General features: G+C 38.3%; 1 protein-coding gene across 2 annotated transcripts in view; it reads right to left on the reverse strand.

Moving 5' to 3' along the window:
* Positions 1-27,832, reverse strand: part of GNG7 (G protein subunit gamma 7) — a 407,763-nt gene that overhangs the window by 274,641 nt on the left and 105,290 nt on the right. The window contains exon 3 of one of the 2 annotated variants that reach the window (XM_001364671.4): positions 8,840-8,957. The exons of the other annotated variant lie outside the window; for it this stretch is intronic. The gene's annotated coding sequence lies outside the window, so the exon portion shown is untranslated. The remainder of the gene's footprint in view (positions 1-8,839; positions 8,958-27,832) is intronic. 2 annotated transcript variants of the gene reach the window in all.

Genomic DNA, 27,832 nt, shown 5'->3' on the forward strand with positions numbered 1-27,832 from the left:
GAGAGGGAATTTAGAGAAGGGACTCCTATATTGGGTAGAAGGTTGAACCAATTGTAGGTGCTTCAGCAGAAACACTGATTTTCCCATTGGAAGACCCGAGTTTAAATCTCAGCATTCAACTTATTGCCTATGTAATTTGGGCCACGTGAATTCACTTCTCATGTGAAGTGATCTCTAATTTCCTTTCTAGCTCTCAATACTGCAGTCTTATAGTGAGTAAGATTTCAAGAGAAGAAGACTAGTGAGGGAGGAATGAAGTGGCACTCCAAAAACAGGCAACATGTGAACACCTTTCCCTAGGCATACTAAAAGTTAAACCATTATCTAGACCATTTATAAAATTGGTTTCATTTTTCATTCACACATATACAAGCATGATCGAAATCGAAGCCACATCTCCTTTGGGGGAAAAAAATCTGATGATATTTGAAAGAAAAGGTTAAATCATTTGGGGAAGGGAACTTGTTTACTGCTACCAATTACATACAGAAAACCACAAAGACTACAGTTGCTAAAGGTTAGACCCAATGTGCAGGTAAGGAGTAGGAAGGGGGAAGGAGGGGTGGGGGTGGGCAACCATGAAGGAGGCAGAGGAGCATAGAGGGACAGGAGAGATAAAGAGCCAGAAAGATTTCTGACTCAGCAGAGCTCACCCACATACAGTATCACTGTCATCAGAAAAAGTGTGATACTTGTAAACTAAAATTACAAATTGAGATAAACCACGTATTTCTACATAAATTAAGAAGGCATCTTTACAAATAGAAATGAAGAAGAAGGGCTAACCTGGACTTGAAAGGTTGGTATAATGCCAGTTACTCCATGACATATAAACAGAATGTGATTTGGAGACTCCTACCCTGTTCTAATATAATGAGAGGCAGTCTGTAAGGATAGAAAGATAAGGGATAAGGAAAAATGCAAAAGTTGTCTCTAAAAGGGAGAGAGGAGAATTTAGCCATGAACCCTGGGAAAAGATTCTAGAAGGAGAAGCCACTGCAGAGGAGGGCTTGGGGATTTAACTGAGTTAATGGTCACTATACAACTGTCCTGTCTCTGAGCTGGAAGGGTGAACGGCTGCTCCATCAGCTCCTGTAACCTGAATAGTTTTGTGGAGAAACTTGGAGGGTTTGGGCCTGGAACATAGCTAGGAGGAGATATGGGTTTCCCTGCAGTGCTACGGACAATTTGGCTAAGGTAAACCAAAGGGTTTTTAACACCTGGGACTTTAGGTAATAACCTAAGAAACCAACCCCAGGCTTGGGAAAGGACTCAGTCCACTTGTGAGTCCATTCTCACTAGCCCCTTTTAGAGACAACTAAGGTTAGTTGATTAAAAATCGAGAATTCCTAGTCTAGAAAGTTAGTCAGATGGTTTTTGGTTTTAGAAAGATCAGGGAGCTGATAAGAAGGGCTTAAGAAGATCTGTAGGGCTTCCTCGAGAGAGGAGCATAGGAAGTGGGTAGAGGTAGAGCTTTGTAGATTCAAGGACATATTGAATCCGAACTATCAGTTCCCTAACCTTAATAACAAAATAAACTTGTGTTTTCATATAGTTTCAAGGAGGTTGCTCTTCACTGGCCCTGGGGCGGTCTCTAGGTGAGTTTTTTCATCACCAATCTATCTGGGTTCTTCTCTATCCACATCTCCTTTTGGAGATACATTTCTTTTCATTTCATGGTGTAGGTCAATAAAGGTTCCCTAAATGTGAAGGGACATTGGAGAGCATTCAGTCTACTTTCCCCATCTCATGCAATAATATTCTTTACAATATTCATAGCTGCGCTCTTTGTGGTGGCCAAAAACTGGAAAACGAGGGGATGCCCATCAATTGGGGAATGGCTGAGCAAATTGTGGTATATGTTGGTGATGGAATACTATTGTGCTCAAAGGAATAATAAAGTGGAGGAGTTCCATGGAGACTGGAACAACCTCCAGGAAGTGATGCAGAGTGAAAGGAGCAGAACCAGGAAAACATTGTACACAGAGACTGATACACTGTGGTACAATCGAACGTAATGGACTTCTCCATTAGTGGCGGTGTAATGTCCCTGAACAATTTGCAGGGATCTAGGAGAAAAAAACACCATTCATAAGCAGAGGATAAATTGTGGGAGTAGAAACACCGAGGAAAAGCAACTGTCTGAATACAGCGGTTGAGGGGACATGACAGAGGAGAGACTCTAAATGAACACTCTAATGCAAATATTATCAACATAGCAATGGGTTCAAATCAAGAAAACATGTAATGCCCAGTGGATTTACGTGTCAGCTATGGGGTGGGGGGGGGGGGGAAGAAAATGATCTATGTCTTTAATGAATAATGCTTGGAAATGATCAAATAAAATATAAAAAAAAAAAGAAAAGCCCAAATAGGGTCAGAAAAGAGTTGGACATAACTGAAACAATTCAACATTATGAGTTCCCAATATAATGTGAGTTCCCTCCCAATTTAATGTGAGTTCCTTGAGTTCAGGTACCTTGTTTTCATCTTTCTTTGTATTTCTTGAGCACAAAGTAAGTACTTAATAAATGTTTGTTGACTGACAAAAAAAAATAATATTCTTTACAGCCTCCCTGATAGGGGAAAACCTCTGCTCCAGCTCTCCCAGTGACAGGTAGCTCACTAACTGGCGAGACAGCAATTCCAAAGCATACAAATTAATTAATACTGCACTGAGACATAGAGGATTTTCATGCCCACTGGTGAATGCAAATGTGTGAAGCATGCCACATGAAGCTGAAAAGTTGCCTCCTAAGACTTTACTCAAATGTTAAATACTTTTATGTACTACAATAAGGTTTGTAAAGTACTTTACAAAATAATTACATTTTCAAGTGGACTGGAAACATACAAAATAGAATTCAATAGTATATGAGATGCATGAACAAATCTACTATCCCATAAAGAGTCACAGCATTTTAGAGCTTGAAGTGATCTCCTAGCTGAGTAAGAGTTCCTTCTATAACAAGCCCAAAAGGCATTTATTTACCTTCTGGTCAGAGTTTAAGGGAAAAGGCACCTACCCATCTACTATATGTTTTCCCAGGTCCTACTTTTGAACAGTTTTCCTTGTAAGAGATTTCTGTCCTAAATAACCACCATTACTCAATCAAGCTGGTTCATAATCTTACAGTCATCCTCAACTCCTTTTCTCCTACCTCATTTATTCAGTCAGTTGCCAAATCTTATCAATTCCATTTCTACAATCCCATGATTTCCCTGCTTCAAGTCTCTCTCCTCTCCAATCTATCCTTCACTCAACTGCCAAAGTTATGTTCCTAAAATGCAGGTCTGACCATGGCACTCTTGGCTTAATGCCAGTAGTTCCAGAGTACCACTGGTTTCTAATACAAATTCTGGCCTTTAAAGCTCTCCACACTGGATCCTAACCTAATCTTTCCAGCCTTATACATTATGCTTCTTCACATGCTTCAGGTTTAACTAGACTTGTTTTTTGCTGATCCTTACACAAAATATCACTCTCATCACTGCATGGTCTGTCCCCCATGCCTGATATGCACTCTGCCTCTTGGAATTCCTACTTATTTACTGCCAACTTCAGCTTAAATGCCATCTCCTTGATGAGGCCTTTTATGGTTTTTGTCTTTCCATTGTGCTTCCCTCCCCTAAATTACCTATTTATTTTGTATGTATTTATACGTGTGCATATTGTTCCCTTGAGGAAAGGGGTTGTTTTGTGTTTGTATTTGTATCCCCAGTGTGCAGGCACATAGTAGGTGCTTAATAAATGCTTGCCTCCTTAGGCAGAGGACATAGTGTTCTTTCTTGGCCAGACCAGTCAAAACTGGCCAATAAGAGCACACTCATAGGTACACAAAAAAAGTTTCTCCATATGGAAACTTTCAAAGTAGGTTGCAGAATTACTGCTGCAGTAGTATCACATAACAGCAACAGACTTTACTTGGACCAACTGTCAATTTAGATCAAAGGTTCTTTTGTATGTGTTGGATTTCATTTGGCAGCCTGATGAAGCCTATAGACCTTTTCTCAGAATATTGTTTTTAAATGTATAAATTTAAATGCATAGTTTTATAAAAAGAACAAATTATATTGAAATGGCTATCAATTAAAAATAAGTTTAAGAACTCCTATCTAGATACAATTATACTTAAAAATTTATTGAAGCATTACTTATAAAATATAAGAGTAGGAAGGGGACTTTGAAGTTAAAATTCAGAGCTAGCTGTACTTTAGAACACAGAATATCAGAACTGAGAAGAACTTGGAACTTTAAAAGATATAATACTAGAACTTGAAGGGACTTTCTAGATCAAGTCCAATCCACAGAGAAGGAAGCTGGGTCCCAAGGAATCTAAGTTCACAGAAAGAATTAAAGCTGGGAGCAGACTAGAGATCTCCTGACTTCCAGGCCCAGGCTCTTTCCATTGCAGCATATCCCCTTCCAACATCAGACATAAAGGAGTCAGCAGTTCTTTCTGAACAGTTTCTATCAAACACTCATTTAGGGAAATTCATTTATCTCTTGTAGGCTAACTGCAAGAGGCTTCAAGGAAGCACTTCAACATTTTCTTGGAAATTTATTTGTTTTTTTCAAATGGAACTAACAAGAATTTTACTGAGACCTTGCTGGCAGGTTGCCATATACAACCAACTACACTGAATCTTAGCACACTCTCTCCTCCCACAGTTCTCCAATGTTGCAACAGACTTGTAGAGAGACTCTCAAACTGCATCAGGCCCCACAACAGGGCAAGACAGAGTCAGCTACAGATTCTGAGGAACTCTGGGTTGGCTGAACCAGACACTGACCAGCTCAGAGAAAGAGGCAGGCTTGTTCCACTGCTGTCCTTGAAAAGTATACCAACTCCAAGGCTAAAGACAATACCCTTGGTATAGGTTTCAGAATGTGCCTGAAAAGAGCTGCAATGAGTGTTTACCAGAAGCAATATTGCTTTGGACAAAGATTCACAGAAACCTCATACCCAGAAGGGGCAATGGAACAGAAAATGTTAGCAGTGAAAGGGGTCTTAGTTCCTTGGGCACAAACAAGGTCAGAAGATCAGAGATTTAGAGCTGCTATATCAATACTTGGTTCTTGTTCCTAGATAGAGCCAGAACTCAAACACATGTGCTTAAACTACAAGAACAGAAGAGAAAGCTTTGGACCTTAGAAATCAACCAAATTAAGCCTCTTCATTTTACAGACGGGGAAACTAACATCCAGGAGAGGTGAGCAACTTGCCCAGAATCCCACAGCACAATGGTTGTATAGTTAATACTGGAATATGGATTATTCCAGCCGCGTACCCTTTCTACTATACCATGTAGTCTCTAAAGAAATAAAATATTTTTCAATTTTATTGATTTCCCCCGCAAATACTTAACTCCTTCTCAACAAACAATTTAAACAAAAGGCTAAAGAAAAACCACAGTCAGCACAAAACAGATAGAACCTGTACTGTTTCTCTCCCTTAAGTTTCAGTTCCCCATTTGGCTGCTGGTGCAGACACCTGTCTCTCAGGCACTAAACTTGAGACTAACACATCATATCAAACAGGCTCCTGAATTGCATACAAACCTAAAACAAAGGACAACCAAGACCAAGTTGAAAACAGATGGATGAGGAGAGAAAGACCATACCTTAGCCATATAATTATAAAGTCAATATTAACAGCTTGAGAAGAAGGCTTGGGAGAAATTTAAGAAATGTTCTTAGAAATAACTCCACATGCCAGCAAACCTTATCAAACTTCAGGCAAAAATACCACTCTGAAAACTGGTAAGATTTCTCATCAATCTAAAGGGCATATGAATATGAGCCACAATTAATCACTTTCTTCCCACAACAGTTCAAAGGATTCTTGTAAACAGGTCTCTCCTGTGTAGTCATTCACCCAAATTCCATGCACACATCCCGTTCTAGAGATCTGGCCCCTCCTGCCTTCAAAGCATTCAGTGGTGTGACGTGACACCTTGACTGAGCAGCAGTTCTGAAAAGGCACAGTGGGAAATGATGGTTGGAAATGAGAATTGTGAGTGTCTACATGCAAGCTTACCTAACAAGGGAAGAATTCGGCCTGTTAGCTAGTCTAGACTGTGGTGTTTCTGGGATTTGGGTAGGTGTGGGCCAGAAATAATAGAGTGGAATGGTTTTGGCTGCCACCTTGTGGCTACTATTCAGATAAACGTTAAATTGTTCACTAGGGAAAAATGAAAAGGGATTTTGCAGTTGTTAGAAATTATCCTGCACTCCATGCTTGTCACATTCCTTTGACCTAAAGCCAGTCCAACCTTCACAGTCTGGGAGCAGACAATGGGTACTTATCTTGAATCACAGAGAAGAGATTTCCAGAATTTTTAAGTTGGAAGTATCTTTGCAAACAACTAGTCCAGCCCCTCATTTTACAAAGGAGGAAACTGAGACTTGGAGAGCAAAGAATAATAGCTGGCTGGCATCATCACCTATCTAGGATTTATGTAGTGCTTTAAGATTTGCAAAGTGTTTTACAAATGTCTTATTTTATCCTCAACAATCCTGTGAAAAGTAGGTGCCATTATTATCCCCATTTTACATAAAAGGAAACTGAGGCTGAGAGAGGTTAAGTGATTTGCATAAGATTGCTAGTAATTGTCTGGATCTGGATTTGAAACTGGTCTTCCTGACTCCAGGTCAATGCTCCAATGCTCTTTAAGGCTTTCAAAGCACTGCGTGCAAATTGTTTTTATTGGATCCTCACAAGGACAGAGATCAGCAATATGGATATCTTCTTTTTACAAATGAAGAAAGTAAGGCTCAGAGAGAGTTAATGACTTACAGATTGCTCTCCATTGCTCTTTCCAACTCTAACACATTACTTAGGATTAGAGGCCAGATAATTCCCAAATCTTCATTTTATGGTTGGAGAAAAGGAGATAAAGGAGGTCAAATGACTTAAATTCACACACAAAAAAGTAGCAGAACAAGGTACTCCAACCCAAACTAGGATTCCCCTGAATCCCAGTCAAAGACTCTTCCCAAGACAGTGAAAATCTAAACTCCAAAATCTCTACTCAATTCAATAATAGCAAATCTTTATTAAGTTATTTACTATAAGCAAGGCACTGTTAGTCACTAAAGAGATTCAAAGATGAAAAAAAGGTACAGATTCTGCCTTCAAGGAACTTAAGAATCTCTTAAAAGTAATAAGAACATGATACATAGAACAGTATGATAGGGGCAAAAAAAAAAATGCCAAGATAATTGATGGAGGGGGGGAAAACAGTTTTTAGCTGAAGGGCTCAGGAAAGCCTTCATGGAAGAGGCAGCTGAGGCTTAGAGCAGGCCTGTAATTCCAGCATGGGAGGATCACTCAGGCAGAGGTACTAAAGCTGACTGGGTGTCTATAATCAGCCCAGCCCCAGTAAGGTAAACCCCTGAGAGGTGAGGTGATCAAAGTGGGGTAGGGAGGCTTCTAAGGTGAAAGGGAGAGAAAAGAAAGGGGGAAAAGATCATAGCAGACCTTACAGATGGATTACCACTTGTCCACTCTAATGAAGAAAGGATTCTTTAGGTATGGGTTAGACTAAATCAGCTCTGAGATTCTGTGAGTCGGAAACACTAAAAATTTTTGAGCATAGGAAAGACGTCATAAGATTTATGTCTTAAGATTATTTTGAGAGCTGTGTGCAGAATGGACTAGAGGACTAGAATAATTCTGTTAAGAGGTATCAAAGGTCTGTCCTAAGGTGATACCTACATGAGTGTAAGAGACACTGTTGAGGTCAAATCAATGCATAAATAGCACCAAGTAATAATCACCATTTCCTGACATTCATATAAAGACTTCTCAGTTTATAAAGTCTCAAACATACATAATTTCTTGAGCATTTACTATGTAATTTGCCCCCATCAACTGGGCCCTAAAGCCATATATGAGCCAAGTGCCATGTTATGCTTGTTTTACCTTGGGATCTAAGAAAATTCCTTGTACAGCTCTAGCTCTCAAATTGTTTTATGTACCAATATTTTTTCATGAAGAACAGAAGTAAATCCACTCATTAACAAGCCTAAACTATTTAGGGCCTCCAAAATATTCTGTAACCTGATTCACAAAAGCTTAAAAATCCCAAATTCAGAGCTTTGCCCAAAAACCTATAGAAAGAGAAAAATACTAAAATGCAAATTGAACCGCCTAATCCTGGTTTTGTAATCCACCTTTCTCTATGTTATGAGGCAAGCTACTGTCTCTCTGAATCTGTTTCCTCACCCATAAAATAGGGAAGACTTGAAGAACTATAACAATGCTATCATTAAGGCCTCAAAGCCACAGAAAGTTAATACAGCAGCGACATCTAAAGGCATAATAGATCTATTACACAAAGTTAACAAACAAACATGAGGAAAAGACTTCAGGAATCACAATAGTGCAACCGAATTATTTTACTGATGGCCAACTAAGGCATGGGACAGGAATGAGACATGCCCTAGGGTACACAGTAAGTTAGATGGAAGAAATGGGACTTAAATCCAAGTTTTCTAATTTCCATGTCCAAGCACAGCTCAGATAATTTTCCCAGAGCAAACCCAAGGTTGCAGATAAATCAGCAGGTTCTGTTCAGGCCTTAAAGAGGTTTTTCTGAAGCAGCAGGACCTGCGGAGCCTCTGTGATCAAAAAAGATGTTCTATGGACTAATGCTAAATCTTAAGGAATATTACCCATTAGAACAGCAGGGTGGATTCATGGGGGGAGGGGGGAAGGAGGGGGTAAAAGAAAGAGTTTCCTACTTTAGAAGGAAAAAAATTATACTCATAATGGGCTACTTAATTTCCCAAGGGAGAGGTCCCCTGAGGTTAGAAAAGGGATGCTAGACTTACGAGTCAGGAGATGCAAGTTTGAGTTTCTGCTCAGGAACGCCACTGGCTATAATGTTGGCCTTGACTTCTCAGAACTGGGTCACCTCTTGGCCTTTGTGTATTGCTCCCTAAGATGAATCTGTAACAGGCATGAATTTGAAACAAGAGTTAAATAATAATGGAACTGCTGCATGAAAAGATGTTAAGTAACAGCTCATGTTCTTCTAGCACCCTAAGGTTTGTCTATCACTTTCCTTCCAATTGTCAGCTATGTAACCAATTGGGTCCTTATTTTATGGATCACAAAACCAAGGCTCTGAGGTTAAAATGCTGCTAAATGTTGAGATCAGGAGTTCTGATTTTAAGTCACACACATATTTCAACTATACTGCTCCAATATATAAAAATGGGCATAGAGCACATCAAAATATTAAAACAGTATTTAACTTTTAGGATTATTTATTACTGGAGATGAGAGGTCCTGGGTTCAAATCTGGCCTCAGACACTTCCTAGCTATGTGACCCTGAGCAAATCACTTAACCCCAACTGCCTAGCCCTTCCCATTCTTCTACCCTGGAGCCAATACTTAGTATCACAATTCTAAGTTAAAAGATAAGTATTTGGGGAATGGGGTGGAGAAAAGGACTTTGAAATGATAAAACACTGGAGAATGTGTTCTATTATTATAATTATGTTATATCTGTGTCAAATTTTAATTGTTGGAAGTGTCACTGTAGGGAAAAGCCATTCAATCTCTGACTGGACCCTGTTTCTCCTTGGATCCAACCAATGAGAGTATATCCATAGAAGAGCTCTTGACCTCAGATTATCTAGTTCAATCCCCTTATTTTACAAGGAAGAAACTATTCTTTCTACAGAAGCAAAGAAATCAAGAATGTATCATCTATTCGGGAATGGTCAAACCAACTCCAGTATATATATGTTATTATGTTATATATGACTATGATGGCGCTATAAAAATGACAAAATGAAGGGTTTCTGAGTGATCTCAGAAGATTCATATAAACTGATGCAAAGTGAAATGAGCAGAACCATAAGACCAATTTATACAACAAGAGTAACATTACAAAATATATTTGAAAGAATTTAAAATCTCATCACAGCACTAGTCAATTATGATCCCAGAGGCCTGACAATAATGGATTCAAGTTGCATAAGGTAAATGTGGGAATTTGTTTTGACAGACTATGAATATTTGTTTTTCCTTTCTCTTTTTCCCCAAAAGGAGGCCAAGGTGGGATTAGAAGGTGAGGAAAATAAGGACAGGATGGGGAAAAAAGTGAAGACAAGAAGAATGGTTTTGAGGAACCCTTTTTTTCAAACCCTTACCTTCCACCTTAGAATCAATACTGCATATTGGTTCCAAGGCAAAAAGAGTGGTTACAGGTGTTAGATTTAAATGTAAAATTCCAGGTACTTATTTCCATAGAGTTTATTAATAATCACTTGAAATAGAGAAAGCAGATAGACATAGATTTAAAGTCTCTTTTCTACTCCAAGTCTGAACACATGTAGTTCATCCCCCACAATTCTTTGACAGTCTCCCCTGCCACATTCAGGCACATTCATGGACTCAGCAACCTCCCAGAATGCAAAATGGGATGAACCAGGTCAGCAATTGGGGGGGGGGGGCGGGGGGAGATGAAACTCCCTCTACACAAGGGCTAGGCAATGAGAGGTAAGTGACTTGACCAGGGTCACACAGTTAAAAAGTGTCTGAGGCCACATTTGAGCCCAAGACCTCCTGCCTCTAGGCTTGGCTCTCAATCCGCTAAGCCACCTAGTCATCCCTGAGGAATCTTCCTCTTAAAAATGCCCAAAGGGCGATAAAAGACTGTCTGCCCTTTGATCCAGCCATAGCACTGCTGGGTTTGTACCCCAAAGAGATAATAAGGAAAAAGACTTGTACAAGAATATTCATAGCTGCGCTCTTTGTGATGGCCAAAAATTGGAAAATGAGGGGATGCCCATCAACTGGGGAATGGCTGAGCAAATTGTGGTATATGTTGGTGATGGAATACTATTGTGCTCAAAGGAATAATAAAGTGGAGGAATTCCATGGAGACTGGAACGACCTCCAGGAAGTGATGCAGAGTGAGAGGAGCAGAACCAGGAAAACATTGTACACAGAGACTGATACACTGTGGTACAAGAGAACGTAATGGACTTCTCCATTAGTGTCAATGCAATGTCCCTGAATGATCTGCAGGGATCTAAAAAACACTAGCCACAAGCAGAGGATAAACTATGGGAGTAAAAGCACAGGAAAAGCAACTGCTTGACTACAGGGGTGGAGGGGACATGTCTGAGGAGAGACTCTAAATGAACACTCTAGAGCAAATACCAAAAACATGGAAATGGGTTCGAATCAAGAACACATGTGATACCCAGTGGAATCATTCATCGGCTATGGGAGAGGTGGGGGGAAGGGGGTGGGGAGGGAGGAAAAGAAAATGATCTTTGTCTCTAATGAATAATGCTTGGAAATGATCAAATAAAATATTGTTTAAAAAAAATCTCTTAAAATATTTTTTTAAATGCCCAAAGAGAAGAAAGCCTTAAAAGAAGTGCAAACAGAACAACATTGAAAGTTATGGGTTGAACTTATTATATATTTATATGCATATTATGTGTAGGCATATAGTAGATTTTACAATAACAAGGATATATATAATACATTATAGTTTACAAAGAACTTTACATATATTATCTCACTTTATCTCCACAATACCTCTGAGGCAGTAGGCACTTTTATTATGTTCATTTTACAGATGAAATTGTGACACAGTTTAAACAACTTGACCAGGGTCATACACCTAGTGTCTGAGGAAGGATTTTAACCCAGACGATCTTGAATCCAGCACTATCTAGCTTCCAAGTTCCATATGCAATCTCTTTTTCTCTTCTACTATGTATGTAGAAATATATATTTTATTTGGTGTTGAAGTTCAAAAGAGAAAGAAAAAGGAGCTATCCTCCATGGTTGCATTATGATTTTTCTCTGATCTAGACTTTCTGGAAAGCAATAGCTCACCACTGACCATTCTTAAGGCATCAAAAATTCCCAGAAGCTGGAAGTAACTGGCCAAAAGTCAATTCCCTTATATCATTCCCTAGGGTTGTTTCGAGCAGTCACTGGATGGAAGGGATGGGAATGGAGAAGGTATGACATAATCTCAGTATGGCTTGTGCTTTTAGATATAGTGCCTACCAATTCTCCCCAGTTAGTTGGCAGAGGACAGATTACTGTTCCTACAGCAATTAGACAAATAGTTCAGGGAAGTGAGATTCAGTGCACAAAAAGCTTCCCTACCTCCACCCCCATCCCCCATGAGAAGCAGTGGAGAGGAGGAGCTTTCCTGGCAGTAGGCAATTAGTCCCTGGCTGACAGGATTCCATAGGACTGTTCTTTGGGAGCTACGAAGGCTGCAGCTCTAAGAATGGGAAATGACTAGTGTGGCCTAATGGAATGAGCACTGAACTCTGAATCAGGAGATCTGAGATCAAATTCTACCTGTGACACTTATTAGCCATGTGACCTTGGGAAAAGGACTCTCTGACCTTTAGTCTTCTACTTCATAAAATGAGGATAATACTATATCCTACCTTACAAGGCTGTTGTGCAGAGTGCTTAATAAACCTTAAATCACTATGTGAATATGATTCTGGGTTGCTGTGGATGTTAAAATGCAAACAGCACTGCCAGTCATAGGCAAAAAGGATGCTAGAGAGTCCAGAAAGGCTCATGCCTTCTCTTCGCACTACCTTGCAGCCTATTTGTTCACATACATGTTGTATGCCCAGGAATCTCTTTAGGGACAAGGGCTACTTCATTTTTGTGTTTATAGTCCTTGGGGCTAGCACAGGGTCTTCTTGGACTTGCAATACGCACTTCAGGAATATCTACAGAGTTAAATTAAATATTAGGATGCTAGGTTATAACCATAATATTTTTCAACGGTCATTTTCATTTGAATTAAGATAAAGAAAACAATATTGCTGAATCAAGGGGTCACTGGGGCCATGGGTCAGTGCCACAAATTCCCTATTCTCATTTTTCTTCTCAAAGAGTGCTTATCCAGGACTGCTCTGGATAAGATATAATTAGCAGACTGGTTGTCTAGCTCCAATATAAAACCCATCTAGAAGTTGGGGGTGGGGGGCAGCTGAGTAGCTCAGTGGATTGAGAACCAGTCTTAGAGATGGGAGGTCCTAGGTTCAAATTTGGCCTCAGACACTTCCCAGCTGTGTGATCCTGGGCAAGTCACAACCCCCATTGCCTAGCCTTTACCACTCCTCTGCCTTGGAATTAATCATAGTATTGATTCCAAGGCAGAGAGTAAGGGTTTATTTTTTTTTTTAATTTGGTAGGGGAGATCAAGAGAGAAAAAGCGGGGGTCACCTAGTCCTGGGCACTCAGAACCACCAACTTCTATGAGCAACTTTCAAGTGGTAGAATGCCTATATTCCACCTGTATTTCTTATAATGCCTTCCCTTCCAGAGTTTTGTTCCAGCATGACCAGTCTCCAGGTATTTGTGCAGGCTACTTTTTTGCCTGTGAAAAGTTCCCTTATTTCTACCTATTGAAAATTTTCCTCTTTCAAGACAAAGATTAGATATCATTTGACCATGAAGCTTTCTCTGAGTTTTCTCCCAACTTGACGCAATTATAGAACATGAGAAGAGTTTAAGCTGGAAAGGTCCTTAGAAAAGTCACCTATTATAGCCTTTCCATTTTACAGGTAAGAAAACTGAAAGACAGAAAAGAGAAATGATTCACCAATGATCATGAAAGTCATAAATGGAGGAAAGCAGAATTGGAATTGTCCTTCTCAAATTTTCTTTTTTTTGTCTAGGTTTCTACTTTGTTCCTATCATACTGGACTTTTTATCGTACTTGTTGCAACCAAGGCCTATGGTAACAAAATGTTACAAGAGGGGCTCTGTGGTGCAGTGGATAGAGCACTGGATCTGGAGTTCTAGAAGACCTGAGTTCAAATGTAGCCTCAAACACTTAGATCCTGAGCAAGTTCCCTAATTCTGTCTGCCTCATTTTCCTCATCTGTAAAATGAGGGGCCATAATAGCATCTGCCTTCCTGGGTTGTCATGAGTAGCAAATGAGATTATAATTGAAGAGCATTTTGCAAACCTTAAAGAACTATATAAATGCTAGCTATTATCATCACTATTGTTGTTATTATTATTACTTATAGAATGTACAAGTTATATGTCCTATTAGATATTACAAGCTCCTTTAGAATAAGGATTGTGTCATTTTCCACCTTTACATCACCAGTGATGACCACTGAGTCTTGAATATGGTAGATGCTTAATGTAATGCAATACAAAAATGTATTAAGTCACTATTCTGCAAAGCTTTGTTCCAAGCACTGAGGGACAAAGTTAAGACACTAGGCCCTTAAGTAGAGGAATGATACCCACACAACAATATAGGTACAATAGACAATATCACATGACAGGTCCAATAGAAAATTGAAGTAGATTTATGTGACATCTGAGGAAGAAAGTAGTTGCTGACCAAGGTCATTTAAGTCCATTTATATTGCAATGCTCATGATAAGTACTTGCAAAAAGAATTCCATGAAAATAATTACAGTTTATATAGCAATAAGATAAGATGGAGAGAACATTTCAGGGATATGAAACAACAGACTGATGAGCAAAGGCATAAAATGAAGAAAGGAATGTAAATCTGGGTTGAGGGGAGGGTGGCAGAGGGGGTTAGGCCTTAGGCAGATTGCTTGCTACACATGGAGTTAATGGAAAGGATTGCACAAAGATTGTGAGAGCCTTGAATGCCAGGAAAGAGTCTGCACTTTGTTCCTAGGCAATTAAAAGGGTAACATGACTTTATTTGATGAAGAAGAAATATGACTTTAATGAAGTTTTATGTTTCTTGCACATTAGATTTGCTTGATATTATACAGCTCATCACAATAGAGGAAAAAACAACAGTCACTAAATTTTTCTGTCTCTCTAAAGAATTGGTCACTCCCAAAAGAGTTCATTTCTTTTTACCTCTATACCTATTGGTCCTCTCTGAAGTGAACATTTGTTCTTTAGGGTAAGGAAAAATAGAAGCTGTGGACTTGTGGCCAAACCTAATGCTGCAGGATTATAAATGTTACAGCCTGATCATCTTACATTTACCCTGAGATAGTTGATGTATGAATTCAGGTAGAAATAGAAACATATTTCCTGAAAAAGGAAGCAATAGCTCCTGTGTTCACAGCAGGGAGAGAAAATCTTCTCCTAATAGCAGTGGTTTAATCCTCAGGTTTTCCAAGGGTCACTCCCAGAGCTTCATTTACCTGCCTCAGCCAAAGCCTGTGGCATTCCAGGGATGTTGTCCTAAGGTGGTCCAGCAAGAGGGTAGCCAAGGACAGAGTAGAAACATGGCATCCCTGAGTTGGTACGGTCATGTGGAGGTTATTCTGCCCAAAACACTGATACTCTGTTCCAGGTAAGGCCACATGCTTATTTTTTTACTGGCAATATTGCAAAATGAATAGTCCAATTTTATCATTACAGTAATACCAGATTAATCATAAACCCAACTAACTGGCACCCTTACCTGATACTTCACTTTAAGAAGTATTTACTGAGCTCTTGATAATAATTATATTTTAAATAATTACTATTATAGTTCACAATTCAACAGTGATTTAAAGGTTTACAAAGCACTTTCTTCACAACAACCTTGGGAGGTAGGTAGTACAAGTGTTATTATCCCTATTTGACAGACAATGACATCCTCCCGCTGAGGTCTTATTATGGTATGAAGGTAACCCTGGATTCTCAAAGGCTTGACTCTGCTTGTTGAGTACAGGCTCCAGGCGGTTATCCTACAAGGAATATGAAACCATCAGAGGATCAGAAGACATTCTGCTAATTTTTAGTGAGTCCTTGGATGGATCACATAAGTAACTTCTCTAGGTTTCCTTTTCCTCTTCTGTAAAATGATACGGTTGGGCTAGATGAACACTCAGGCCCCTTCTAGTTCTTAACCTATGCTCCTATGATCCTAAGTATAGAAAGGCCCATCAGCATCGGGTTGGGCCTAACAGATTAATTTCACAGTGATGGCAAATCCCCCCCCCCAAATAAAAAAAACAAATTCCATTCTGTCCCACATTTCTTCCTATAGTTTCTGCAGTGACAATAGATAGAGGGGCAGAAAATGGATCAATGGTTGCTAAAAATCAGTTTTTAGATTTTCTATAAACATTAATTTAACTGCTAGTACTTGAAATGTAATGTTTGTATTGTATTATCTCAGTATTGGCATCTTTACTATAAATGAAACCAGAAAACATAAGGAAGTTGCAGTTAAATAGAAGGATAGCTCACAAATTCTCCTTAGAGAGGAAAATAAATGAGTTGGTGCAACTGTTTCCAACATGCACACAAAAGAAACAAGATACAGCCTTTCATGGAACAAATGGTCATTTTCCCTTGCAGTCATGGTGAGTATCAGCAAAAAGACCACTTGGAAGAAAATGGCAACTTTTATGGAGATTATCTGTGGCAGAGGATAAAAAGAGATAATCTATGAAGAACTCAACAAGATCAAGTCAATATAAACATTGACATCTGGTGACATTAATGCAAAAGTAGGTAAGAGAAGATGGCAAAAAGCATAAATATATTGCAAAATATGTTTTAGTACTTCAAAACTAAAAGAAAGCTGTCACACCTTTCAAATCAGAGGGCACTGGCCAATGATGAACATTAATCACAACAAAAACAAAAAGAAATTATTTCTGAACAATTGGTTACCAGAGTGGGAGTCTTTTCTGTACCAGTTCCCTGTATGCAATGAGATCATCAACTAGTCAGACTAAAAGTCACAATTGGTACCAACTAGCAAGATTTGATTCTATTGAATTGATCAAACATTTTGTTAAGCACCTTCTTTGTGCAAAACACTGTTTAAGTCAGTGTGGAAACAAAGACAAAAAAAAAATACACGATACTATCCTTGAGTAGGTTACATTCTCCTGGGAGATACTGTAGGTAATATGTCAAGTGGGAGAAAGTGCTTATACCAGGGGCAATCAGGAGGGAGGTGGTATTTGGGCTGCATTCTGAAGTTAGCTAGAGATTCTGTAAGTCAGAGATTAGGAAAGAATTCATTCCTCTCAAGAAAGTGGCCAGGCATGGAGCCCAGAGATGAAATGCCATGTAAAGATAATAAATAACAGGTTAATTTGACTAGAACCTAGTATCTTGACAGGAGTAATATGAAATAAGGCTAGAAAGATAGTTGGATAGGTCTCAAATTCCAGGTTGAGGATTCTTGATTCTATCCTAGGGAGCCTTTAAAGATTTCTGAATGAGGAGGCATGGTCATATCTGTTTTTGAGAAACACAAATTTGGCAGCTGTAAAACAATTAGAAATCTATTATTGCAGGGGCAACTAGGTTGCTTAATAGTTAGAGAAGCTAGGTCTAGGGAGAAGAGGCTCTGGATTCAAATCTGACCACAGACACTGATATTTAGTATTGATTCTAGGCAGAAGAGAGGGTGTGTGTGTGAGAGATAGGAATGGGAGGGGGGCAGCTGGGTGGCTCAATGGATTGAGAGCCAGGTCTAGATCTTAGGTTCAAATCTGGCCTCAGACACTTCCTAGCTGTGTGACCCTGGGCAAGTCACTTAACCCCCATTGCCTAGCCCTTACCATTTCTTCTTCCAAGGCAGAAGGTAAGGGTTTAAAAAAAAAAGAGAGAGAGATGATATTGCAATAGTTTTCCAAGAGTCATTCCTAGTGATCCATTTACCTGCCTTAGGCAAGGCCTGTGACAATCCAGTGATGTTATCCTAAGGTTGTCCAGCATGAGTACAGTCAAGGACACAAATACTAGGAATATAGAACCTTTGGATTAGTAGGAGTACTGCAATAGTTCATGTGACAGGCAGTGGGCCCTAGAACTAGGGTAGAAGCTGTGTGAATAGAGAAAAGCATATAATCATGAGATACTGTGGAAATACAATTGATAAGATGAGGCAATTGACTGAATGTGAGGGTTGAGGGAAAAGGAAAACCTGAGGATGACTCTAGATCCTCAAGATGAAAAGTCATTAAGGAAAGTGAAAACACTTTCAGCCAAATCTATTCAAATGGGCTACTGATATGAAAAAATGGGAAAAGAATAAAGGAACTAAAACTGATTCAAACTGCCACAGTGAGTATAACAGAGCCCAGGAACTGCCTCAACCAGAAAGCATTTTATCTATGACTACAGAGCAAGTCATTTAACTTCTGTAGGCCTCCGTTGTTTTTTTTTTCATCTGTAAAATGAGGGGATATGCTGGACTAGATGGTCTTCAAGTTAACTTCTAGTTAACAATCTATTTTCTAATGATCATTGCCAAATAAGTGGCAATAAAAACAGTGTTGACTTAGAACAGTCATTTCCAAAATACTGGTAGTAGCTGAGGCATCATCTCACACAACAGAAAAGTGTAGGAAAAAGGAAAATGGTTCTTTAGAAAGCTTCTCTTGAGATTCAAGAGCATTTATAGATAAAACTGTGGCAAGATAAATAAAAATATGAAAACCAGATCTACCAAATTTTTATAGCAACCTATTTTTATCATCCACGACAGTGAAATCATCATATTTGAATTCTAACTCTTTAGTTCCAAATGTGGGCCTTCTGTAAGGAAACAGAAACAGAACTTCTTAAGAGAATGAAGTTAGAAACAAAGTGGGTGTACATATTTAGAAATAACTAAATATATGGCTTATAAATGTAATGGAATATTATAGTGCAGTAAAAATGATTCAATAAATGAAAAGAAGAGACTCAAAGCACAGAAAATAAAAGAACATGTAGGACAGAACAGTTTGGATGAAGCATACATTGAATAGACGGGAACAATATGAGATAACTTTGGAAAGGTAGAGTGGTACCAGATTGTTACGGTCTTTGAATGGCAAGTTGAGGAGTTTAAACTTTCTATCATCACCATAATTATCATCATCATTACCATCATCATTATTTCATCATCACCATAGCTAGCACTTATATAAAGCTTTACAAGATGTAAAGCACTGAACATGTTATCTCATTTAATCTTCATGACAACACTAGGAGATAGGTGCTATTATCCCCATTTGACTGAGCCTGAGAGAGGGTTAGATGTCTTGCCCAAGGTCACATAGCTAGTAGTGACTAAGGATCTGAACTCTAGTTTTTCTGACTCTAAATTCAGCATTCTAACTCACTGGATGCTAACAAAACCTTTTTTTTTATGTCCTTTGTTTTGACATCAAAGTAATTTCAACCCAGGACAAGTAGGTGGCACAGTGGATAAGTACTGGGCCTGGAATAAAGAAGAATCATTTTCCAGAGTTCAAATCTGACCTCAGACACTTACTAGCTATGTTGATCCTAAGCAAGTCACATAACCCTGTTTGCCTTCATTTCTTCATCTATAAAATGAGCTGGAAAAGGAAATGGCAAACCACTCTAGAATATTTGCAAGGAAAATCCCAAATGGAGTCACAAAGAGTCAGACCCAACTGAAATAACTGAGCAATAACAATTTCAGTCCATCTCCACCAGGTGACAAAGAAAAATAATTAAGCAAAAACATCTAATTCAGTGACCACATCTGACAAGGCATATAATATTTCTGTCCTAAAGGAAATTCCCTGCCTAGCTGCCCTTAAGGGGGTAAGTTTGTTTTTTTATTTGTTACCTGAGATCTTCATTAGTTTTTCCATTACTGACAATTCCTTTTAGTTATCTTTTCATTTAAATTGCAATTCTCATGTTAATTCACTTTGCTCTATTTAATTTCACTCTTCGATTCATACAAATCTTCAACTATTTCTCTGAATGCTTCATAATTATCATTACTTGTTGCAAAATATTTCATTATTTGCATATTATACCAGAGTTGTTTTTTTTCCAACTCCTGGATGTCCATTTGTTTCTTGTTCTTTTTCACAACAAAGAATGTTGCTGTGAATATTTTGGTGTTTTGGATAGTAATCATTCTTAAATTTTTTATAGCATTTACTTTGGCCAATATTTTTTTTTATGGCTTGCTTAATCTCATATTCTAAAATTGGGTTGTTTAATATCACAGTATCTTATTTTTGCCAATTTGAATATTTTAAATATTTATAGATATTCATTGATTTCCTTAGAAAATTCAGGTTTAGTTTGTACATAATTATGTAGAAAATCTGTAATAATTTCTTTTATTTCTTCACCATTGGGAATAAACCTTTACTTTTTACTTCAGTGATTTAATTATTTTCTCTTATTCATGATCAAGTTAGCATCCTGATTTTGTTAGTCTTTTTAAAATTTATTATTCTTTTCATTTCTATGGCTTACTTTCATGTTTCTCTACTAATATAATTTTCAAATCTTATTTTTTTGTATGTTTTAGAGCTGCTATTTTATTTGCTTTCTTGGCTTTTTCCATAGATCTCTTTTGCTATTTTGTACTTAAAAGTTTTGGGAGACAGACATTTTCCTCATTTTGGAAAGTTTTTTCATTGCTGTTGTTTTGTCATAATTATTCATAATTATTCAGTTGATTCTTTTTCCCTAGTGGATATCTTGAACTGGATGTCTCATAGACATCTTAAACTCAATATGTTCAAAACTGAATTAATTATCTTTCCCTCTAAAACCTCCCAGGGAAGTGTGATTCAAACTTACTTTGTCTATCAATCAGCAACTTTTAATTTAATCAACAAAAAATTGAAAATACTCCTACTTAACACTTTGTTAGCCATCAAGAGAATTCACACTTACTTAGATAGCTCCACCCTTTTAACTCAGTCAGGAGCTTGTGAATTCTTTTTTTTTTCCCATTTTATTTTTTGAACATTATTTTATTTGGTCATTTCCAAACATTATTCATTAGAAACAAAGATCATTTTCTTTTCCTCCCCCCCTCCCACCACCTCTCCCCTAGCCAACACGCAATTCCACTGGGTATCACATGTGTCCTTTATTCAAACCCATTTCCATATTGTTGGTATTTGCATTAGAGTGTTCATTTAGAGTCTCTCCTCAGTCATATCCCCTCAACCCCTGTAGTCAAGCAGTTGCTTTTCCTCGGTGTTTTTACTCCCACAGTTTGTCCTCTGCTTGTGCATAGTGTTTTTTCTCATAGATCCCTGCAGATCATTCAGGGACATTGCATTGACACTAATGGAGAAGTCCATTACGTTTTCTTGTATCACAGTGTATCAGTCTCTGTGTACAATGTTTTCCTGGTTCTGCTCCTTTCACTCTGCATCACTTCCTGGAGGTTGTTCCAGTCTCCATGGAATTCCTCCACTTTATTATTCCTTTGAGCACAATAGTATTCCATCACCAACATATACCACAATTTATTCAGCCATTCCCCAATTGAATGCATCCCCTCGTTTTTCAATTTTTGGCCGCCACAAAGAGCGCAGCTATGAATATTCTTGTACAAGTCTTTTTCCTTATTACCTCTTTGGGGGACAAACCCAGCAGTGCTATGGCTGGATCAAAGGGCAGACAGTCTTTTAGCACCCTTTGGGCATAGTTCCAAATTGCCCTCCAGAATGGTTGGATCAATTCACAACTCCACTAGCAATGAATTAATGTCCCAATATTGCCACATCCCCTCCAGCATTCATTACTTTCCTTTGCTGTCATGTTGGTCAATCTGCTAGGTGTGAGGTGATACCTCAGAGTTATTTTGATTTGCATCTCTCTGATTATAAGAGATTTAGAACACTTTTTCATGTGCTTATTAATAGTTTTTATTTCTTTGGCTGAAAACTGCCTGTTCATGTCCCTTGTCCATTTATAGATTAGAGAATGGCTTGATTTTTTGTACAATTGATTTAGCTCTTTGTAAATTTGAGTAATTAAACCTTTGTCAGAGGTTTTTATGAAGATTGTTTCCCAATTTGTTGCTTCCCTTCTGATTTTAGTTACATTGGTTTTGTTTGTACAAAAACTTAATTTGATGTAGTAAAAATTATTTATTTTACATTTTGTGACCCTTTCTAAGTCTTGCTTGGTTTTAAAATCTTTCCCTTCCCAAAGGTCTGACATGTATACTATTCTGTGTTCGCCTAATTTACTTATAGTTTCCTTCTTTATGTTCAAGTCATTCACCCATTCTGAGTTTATATTGCTGTAGGGTGTGAGGTGTTGATCCAAGCCTAATCTCTCCCACACTGTCTTCCAATTTTCCCAGCAGTTTTTATCAAATAGTGAATTTTTGTCCCAAAAGCTGGGATCTTTGGGTTTGTCATAGACTGTCTTGCTGACGTCATTTACGCCAAGTCTATTCCACTGATCCTCCTGTCTCTTAGCCAGTACCAAATTGTTTTGATGACCACTGCTTTATAATACAGTTTGAGATCTGGGACTGCAAGTCCTCCTTCCTTTGCATTTTTTTTTTCATGATTTCTCTGGATATCCTTGATCTTTTGTTCTTCCAAATGAACTTAGTTATGGTTTTTTCTAATTCAGTAAAGAAGTTTTTTGGTAGTTCAATGGGTATGGCACTAAATAAGTAAATTAATTTGGGTAGGATTGTCATTTTTATTATGTTAGCTCATCCCACCCATGAGCAATCAATGTTTTTCCAATTGTTTAGATATAGTTTTAACTGTGTGGAGAGTGATTTGTAGTTGTGTTCATAGAGCTCCTGTGTTTATCTCGGCAGATAGATTCCCAAGTATTTTATATTGTCTAGGGTGATTTTAAATGGTATTTCTCTTTCTAATTCTTGCTGCCTAAATGGGTTACAGATATATAGAAATGCTGATGACTTATGTGGGTTTATTTTTTACCCTGCAACATTGCTAAAGTTGTTGATTATTTTGACTAGCTTTTTGGTTGATTCTCTAGGATTTCTTAAGTAGACCATCATATCCACAAAGAGTGATATCTTGGTCTCCTCCTTGCCTATTTTGATGCCTTCACTTTCTTTTTCTTCTCTAATTGCTACTGCCAGTGTTTCTAGTACAATGTTAAAGAATAGAGGTGATAATGGGCATCCTTGTTTCACTCCTGATCTTATTGGGAATGCATCTAGTTTATCCCCATTGCAGATGATGTTTGCTGGTGGTTTTAGATATATACTGTTTATTATTTTTAGGAAAGGCCCTTCTATTCCTATACTTTCTAGTGTTTTCAATAGGAATGGTTGTTGCATTTTATCAAAGGCTTTTTCTGCATCTATTGAGATAATCATGTGATTTTTGTCAGTTTGCTTGTTAATATGGTCAATTATGTGGATGGTTTTCCTAATATTGAACAATCCTTGCATTCCTGGTATGAATCCTGCCTGGTCATAGTGACCCTTTTGATGAAATGAATTTGGTAGAACTCCTTCTTGGCTTATTCTGTCGAATAGTTTGTTTAGTATTGGGATTAGTTGTTCTTTGAATGTTTGATAGAATTCATTTGTGAATCCATCTGGACCTGGGGATTTTTTCTTAGGGAGTTCTTTGATGGCTTGTTCAATTTCTTCTTCTGATATGGGGTTGTTTAGGTAATTTATTTCTTCCTCTTTTAGTCTAGGCAATTTATATTTTTGTAAGTATTCATCCATATCACCTAGATTGCCGTGTTTGTTGCCATATAATTGGACATAGTAGTTTTTAATGATTACCTTAATTTCCTCTTCATTAGAGGTGGGGTCTCCTTTTTCATCTTGGATACTGTCAATTTGGTTTATTTCTTTCCTTTTTTTAATTAGACTGACTAGTACTTTGTCTATTTTATTTGTTTTTTTTTTTCAAAGTACCAGCTTCTAGTCTTATTTATTAAATCAATAGTTCTTTGACTTTCAATTTTATTAATTTCTCCTTTGAGTTTTAGGATCTCTAATTTAGTCTTCATCTGAGGATTTTTAATTTGTTCGCTTTCTAATTTTTTAATTTGCATGCCCAATTCATTGACCTCTGCCCTTCTTAATTTGTTAATATATGAACTCAAGGATATAAATTTCCCCGAGTACTGCTTTGGCTGCATCACATAGGTTTTGAAAGGATGTCTCATCATTGTGATTTTCTTCAATGAAGTTATTGTTTCTACAATTTGTTATTTAACTAACTGGTTTTGGAGAATCGTATTGTTTAATTTCCAATTAATTTTTGATTTACCTCTATACCCTAATATATGGTCAATTTTTGTGAATGTACCATGTGCTGCAGAAAAGAAGGTATATTCCTTTTTGTCCCTATTTATTTTTCTCCACATATCTACTAACTCTAATTTTTCTAAGATTTCATTTGCTTCTCTCACCTCTTTCTTATTTATTTTTTGGTTTGATTTATCTAGTTCAGATCTCCCACTAGTATAGTTTTTCTGTTTATTTAATCCTTGAGCTCCTCTAGTTTCTCCTTTAGAAATTTGGATGCTCTGCCATTTGGTGCATACATATTGAGTACAGATATTTCCTCATTGTCTATACTGCCTTTTATCAGGATGTAGTTACCTTCCCTATCTCTTTTAACTAGATTTATTTTTACTTTGGCTTTGTCAGATATCATGATTGCGACTCCTGCCTTCTGTTTATGAGTTGATGCCCAATAGATTTGGCTCCACCCTCTTACTTTCACCCTATGCATATCTACCTTCCTCATGTGTGTTTCTTGTAGACAGCATATGGTAGGGTTTTGGATTCTAATCCACTCTGCTATTCACTTGCATTTTATGGGTGAGTTCATTCCATTCACAGAGTTATGATCACTAGCTGTGTATTACCCAGCATTTTGATTTCTACTCCTGTTCCTGCCTTTTCTTCTTTCACTATTTCCTTCTACATCAAAGTTTGCTTTTAATCAGTCCCCCTAGTTCCCACCCTTATTTTACTTCCCTTTCTACCCCCCTCCCTTCATATTCCCCCCCTTATTTTCCCTGCAGTCTTTCTAAAATTAACCCCCCCTCCCTCCCTTGTACTGCTTCCCTCCCCACCAGACCATTTGTTACCCTTCTATTCCCCTATAGGGTGCAAATCTATTCTCTGCCCCCAATGGATTAGATTGTTTTTCCCTCTTTGAGTCAATTTCAAAACACGTAAAAGTTGAGTATTATCTGTCTCCGACCTCTTTACCCTTCCAGTGTGTTGATGTTCTCCCCCCTCCCACCATGAGCTTCTTTGTGACATATAAATTTATCCCCTTTTGTTTCTTTTCCCCATTTCTTTTAATATTAACCTATTTTAAGCTCTAGTTATATATATATGTATATATATGCATATTCACATGTATGTATTTATGCATGCATATATCTATATACCTATTTGTGTCTTGTCCTTTCATCCTAAACAGTTTGTCACTGTTCCCTCTAAGTGTACTTCTTTTTGCTGCCCAGGTAATAACAACAGTTTTTAAGAGTTACCAATGACCTCTTTTCTCATAGGGATACATATCATTTTAACTTATTGAGTCTCTTTAAAAATTTTTTTTGTTTTGTTTTTCTTTTTTCCCTCTTTTTTAATTATCTTTTGATGATTCTCTTGAGTTCTGTGCTTGGACATCAAATTTTCTGTTCAGGTCTGGTCTTTTCTTTATGAATTCTTGAAATTCTTCTATTTTGTTGAATGACCATACTTTCCCCTGTAAGAATATAGTCAGTTTTGCTGGGTAGTTGATTCTTGGTAGTAGACCTAGTTCGCTTGCTTTCTGGTATATCATATTCCATGCCTTTCAGTTTTTCAGTGTGGATGCAGCCAGACCCTGTGTTATCCTCACTGTGGTTCCGTGGTATCTGAATGACTTCTTCTTGGCAGCTTGTAATATCTTTTCTTTGGTCTGATAATTCTTGAATTTAGCTATAACATTCCTGGGTGTTGTCAGTTGGGGATTAAGTACAGAAGTTGATCTGTGGATTCTTTCAATCTCCACTTTCCCCTCTTTTTCTAGGATATCGGGGCAGTTTTCTTTAATAATTTCCTGTAGTATGATGTCCAGGCTTTTTCTTTTGTTATCATCTTCTGGTAGACCAATGATTCTTAAATTGTCTCTCCTTGAACGATTTTCTAAATCCTCTGTTTTGTGAATGAGATGCTTCATATTTTCCTCAATTTTTTCATTCTTTTGGTTTTGTTTTATAGTGTCCTGCTGCCTTGTGAGGTCACTTAATTCTAGTTGTTGGATTCTGGTTCTTAAAGACTGGATTCATCCTTGGCTTTTTGGTCATCCTTTTCCTTTTGGTCTGATTTTCTTTGGAGGTCATCTTTCATCCTCTTTACCTCATCTTTCATCTCCTTTTTCTCATCTTTCATCTTCTTCACCTCATCTTTATCTTCTTCGCCTCATCTTTCATCTCCTTTGCCTCATTGTCCAGCTGGTTGATTTTGGCTTTCAAGACACTATTTTCTGTTTCGAGATGATTTATCTTAGTTTTTAAGTTTTTCCCAATTGTCTTCAGCCTCTCTTAATTGTGTTTTGAATTGCATTTTGAGTTCTTCCAAAGCCTGTATCCAATTCACTGGGATTTCTGATTTTTCCTTTGCTAATCCCTCCCCCTCTGTTTCGTTTGCTCTTTGCTCATTACCTGTGCAGAAGCTGTCTATTGTAATTTTTTTCTTCTTTTTCTGTTTGCTCGAGTTTACCCCTTCTTTGCTCCCCGTATTTATCTGTGCTCTTGTTCCTCTCTTTTTTTTTTTTGTTTTGGGGCTGTCCGTCTCCCCTCTTGGAGCTTTATCAGATCTCTTGCTACAGTCTCTAGGGGAGGAATGTTAGCTTCCCTGTCCTCTGGAGGCTTTTGATCAGACTAAGTTCAACTGGGTTGGGCTGTATGTGCTCTGAGGCCAAAGACTCCTGGAAGGCTGGTGAGGCCCAGGCTCTCTCCAGTTCTCTCCAGCTGCTTCTCCACTGTCTGCAAGGTTCCCCAGTGCCTTTGCCCACCCTGAGGTTCCTGTCCTTGCGGGAGGCCCTGCACTCTAGGTGAGGGGGGGTCCTGGCCTCCCTGGGCTCTGAGGAGTCCTGATGGGATTAGGTTCAACTGGGTTGGTCTGAATGTGCCCCGAGGCAAAAACCTCCAGTGAGACTGGAGCCAGATGGAAAGACCCAGCCACAGTCCCGGTGTCTCTCCCTGGATTCCTCCCCACTGCCCGTGCTGGATGCTCCAAGCCCAGCGCCCTGCTGCTCAGAAGGTAGACCCTCCAAACCAGCACCTTTGCCTGCCCAGAGGCTCCTGCTGCTGCTGGGGGTTCAGCACTTTGGGTTGGGGGGTAGGGGTCCTGGGACCTTCCTTCTGCCTTCCCCTTAGGCCCGAGTGTTCTCGGATTCTGGCTTTTGGGGAGTGTACCTTTTGATTTGAGTCCAGAAGGAGGGTTCCCCACCTCTGTCCTGTTAAGTTTGAATTTCAGTCCCCTAGGAGCATTCAGTTTGTGATGGGAAAGGAAGGGTTTTCAGAGGTCTGAGCTTTTGCTGCTTCTAAGCCTCCATCTTGACTCTGCCTCCTTATGAATTTTTTTAATAAGAGTTCACACCCTCAGAAACTCAATCACTCAGGAACTTGTGAATACTTTTGATAAGAGTTTACACCTTCAGAAGACAGGAAGTGACACAGAAAAAGGCCTATAAAAGGTGAGACCGAGGAGAAGATGGATGCATGCATTTCATTCCTTGGTTCTTTCAACTTCCACATGAAGATTGCGAACTGAGGGAGCTTTTGTAGGAGTTGAGCTGAATTTCTTTGAATAGGGTATTTAGCTAGGAAACATTTTCTACTTCCCTCTTACATCTCTCTCTTGCTCATAGTATAATGAATTATTAAGAGCTACTAACAGATTTTTTAGATAAGAAGTTAATTATTTTTATAAACGGTGACCATAATCTCACTTTTATAATTCTCATATTTTAGTCAAACCCTAAATTTAATTCCTTATATCCCTCTTCCTAAGTTCCTTATCACTCTCAAGGATACCACCATTCTTCCAGCTACCCAGGTTTACAACTTAGGGTGTTATTCTCAACTCCTTACTCTCTCTGT

Source organism: Monodelphis domestica, chromosome 3 (assembly GCF_027887165.1).
Source record: "Monodelphis domestica isolate mMonDom1 chromosome 3, mMonDom1.pri, whole genome shotgun sequence".
Classification (NCBI taxonomy): Eukaryota; Metazoa; Chordata; class Mammalia; order Didelphimorphia; family Didelphidae; genus Monodelphis; species Monodelphis domestica.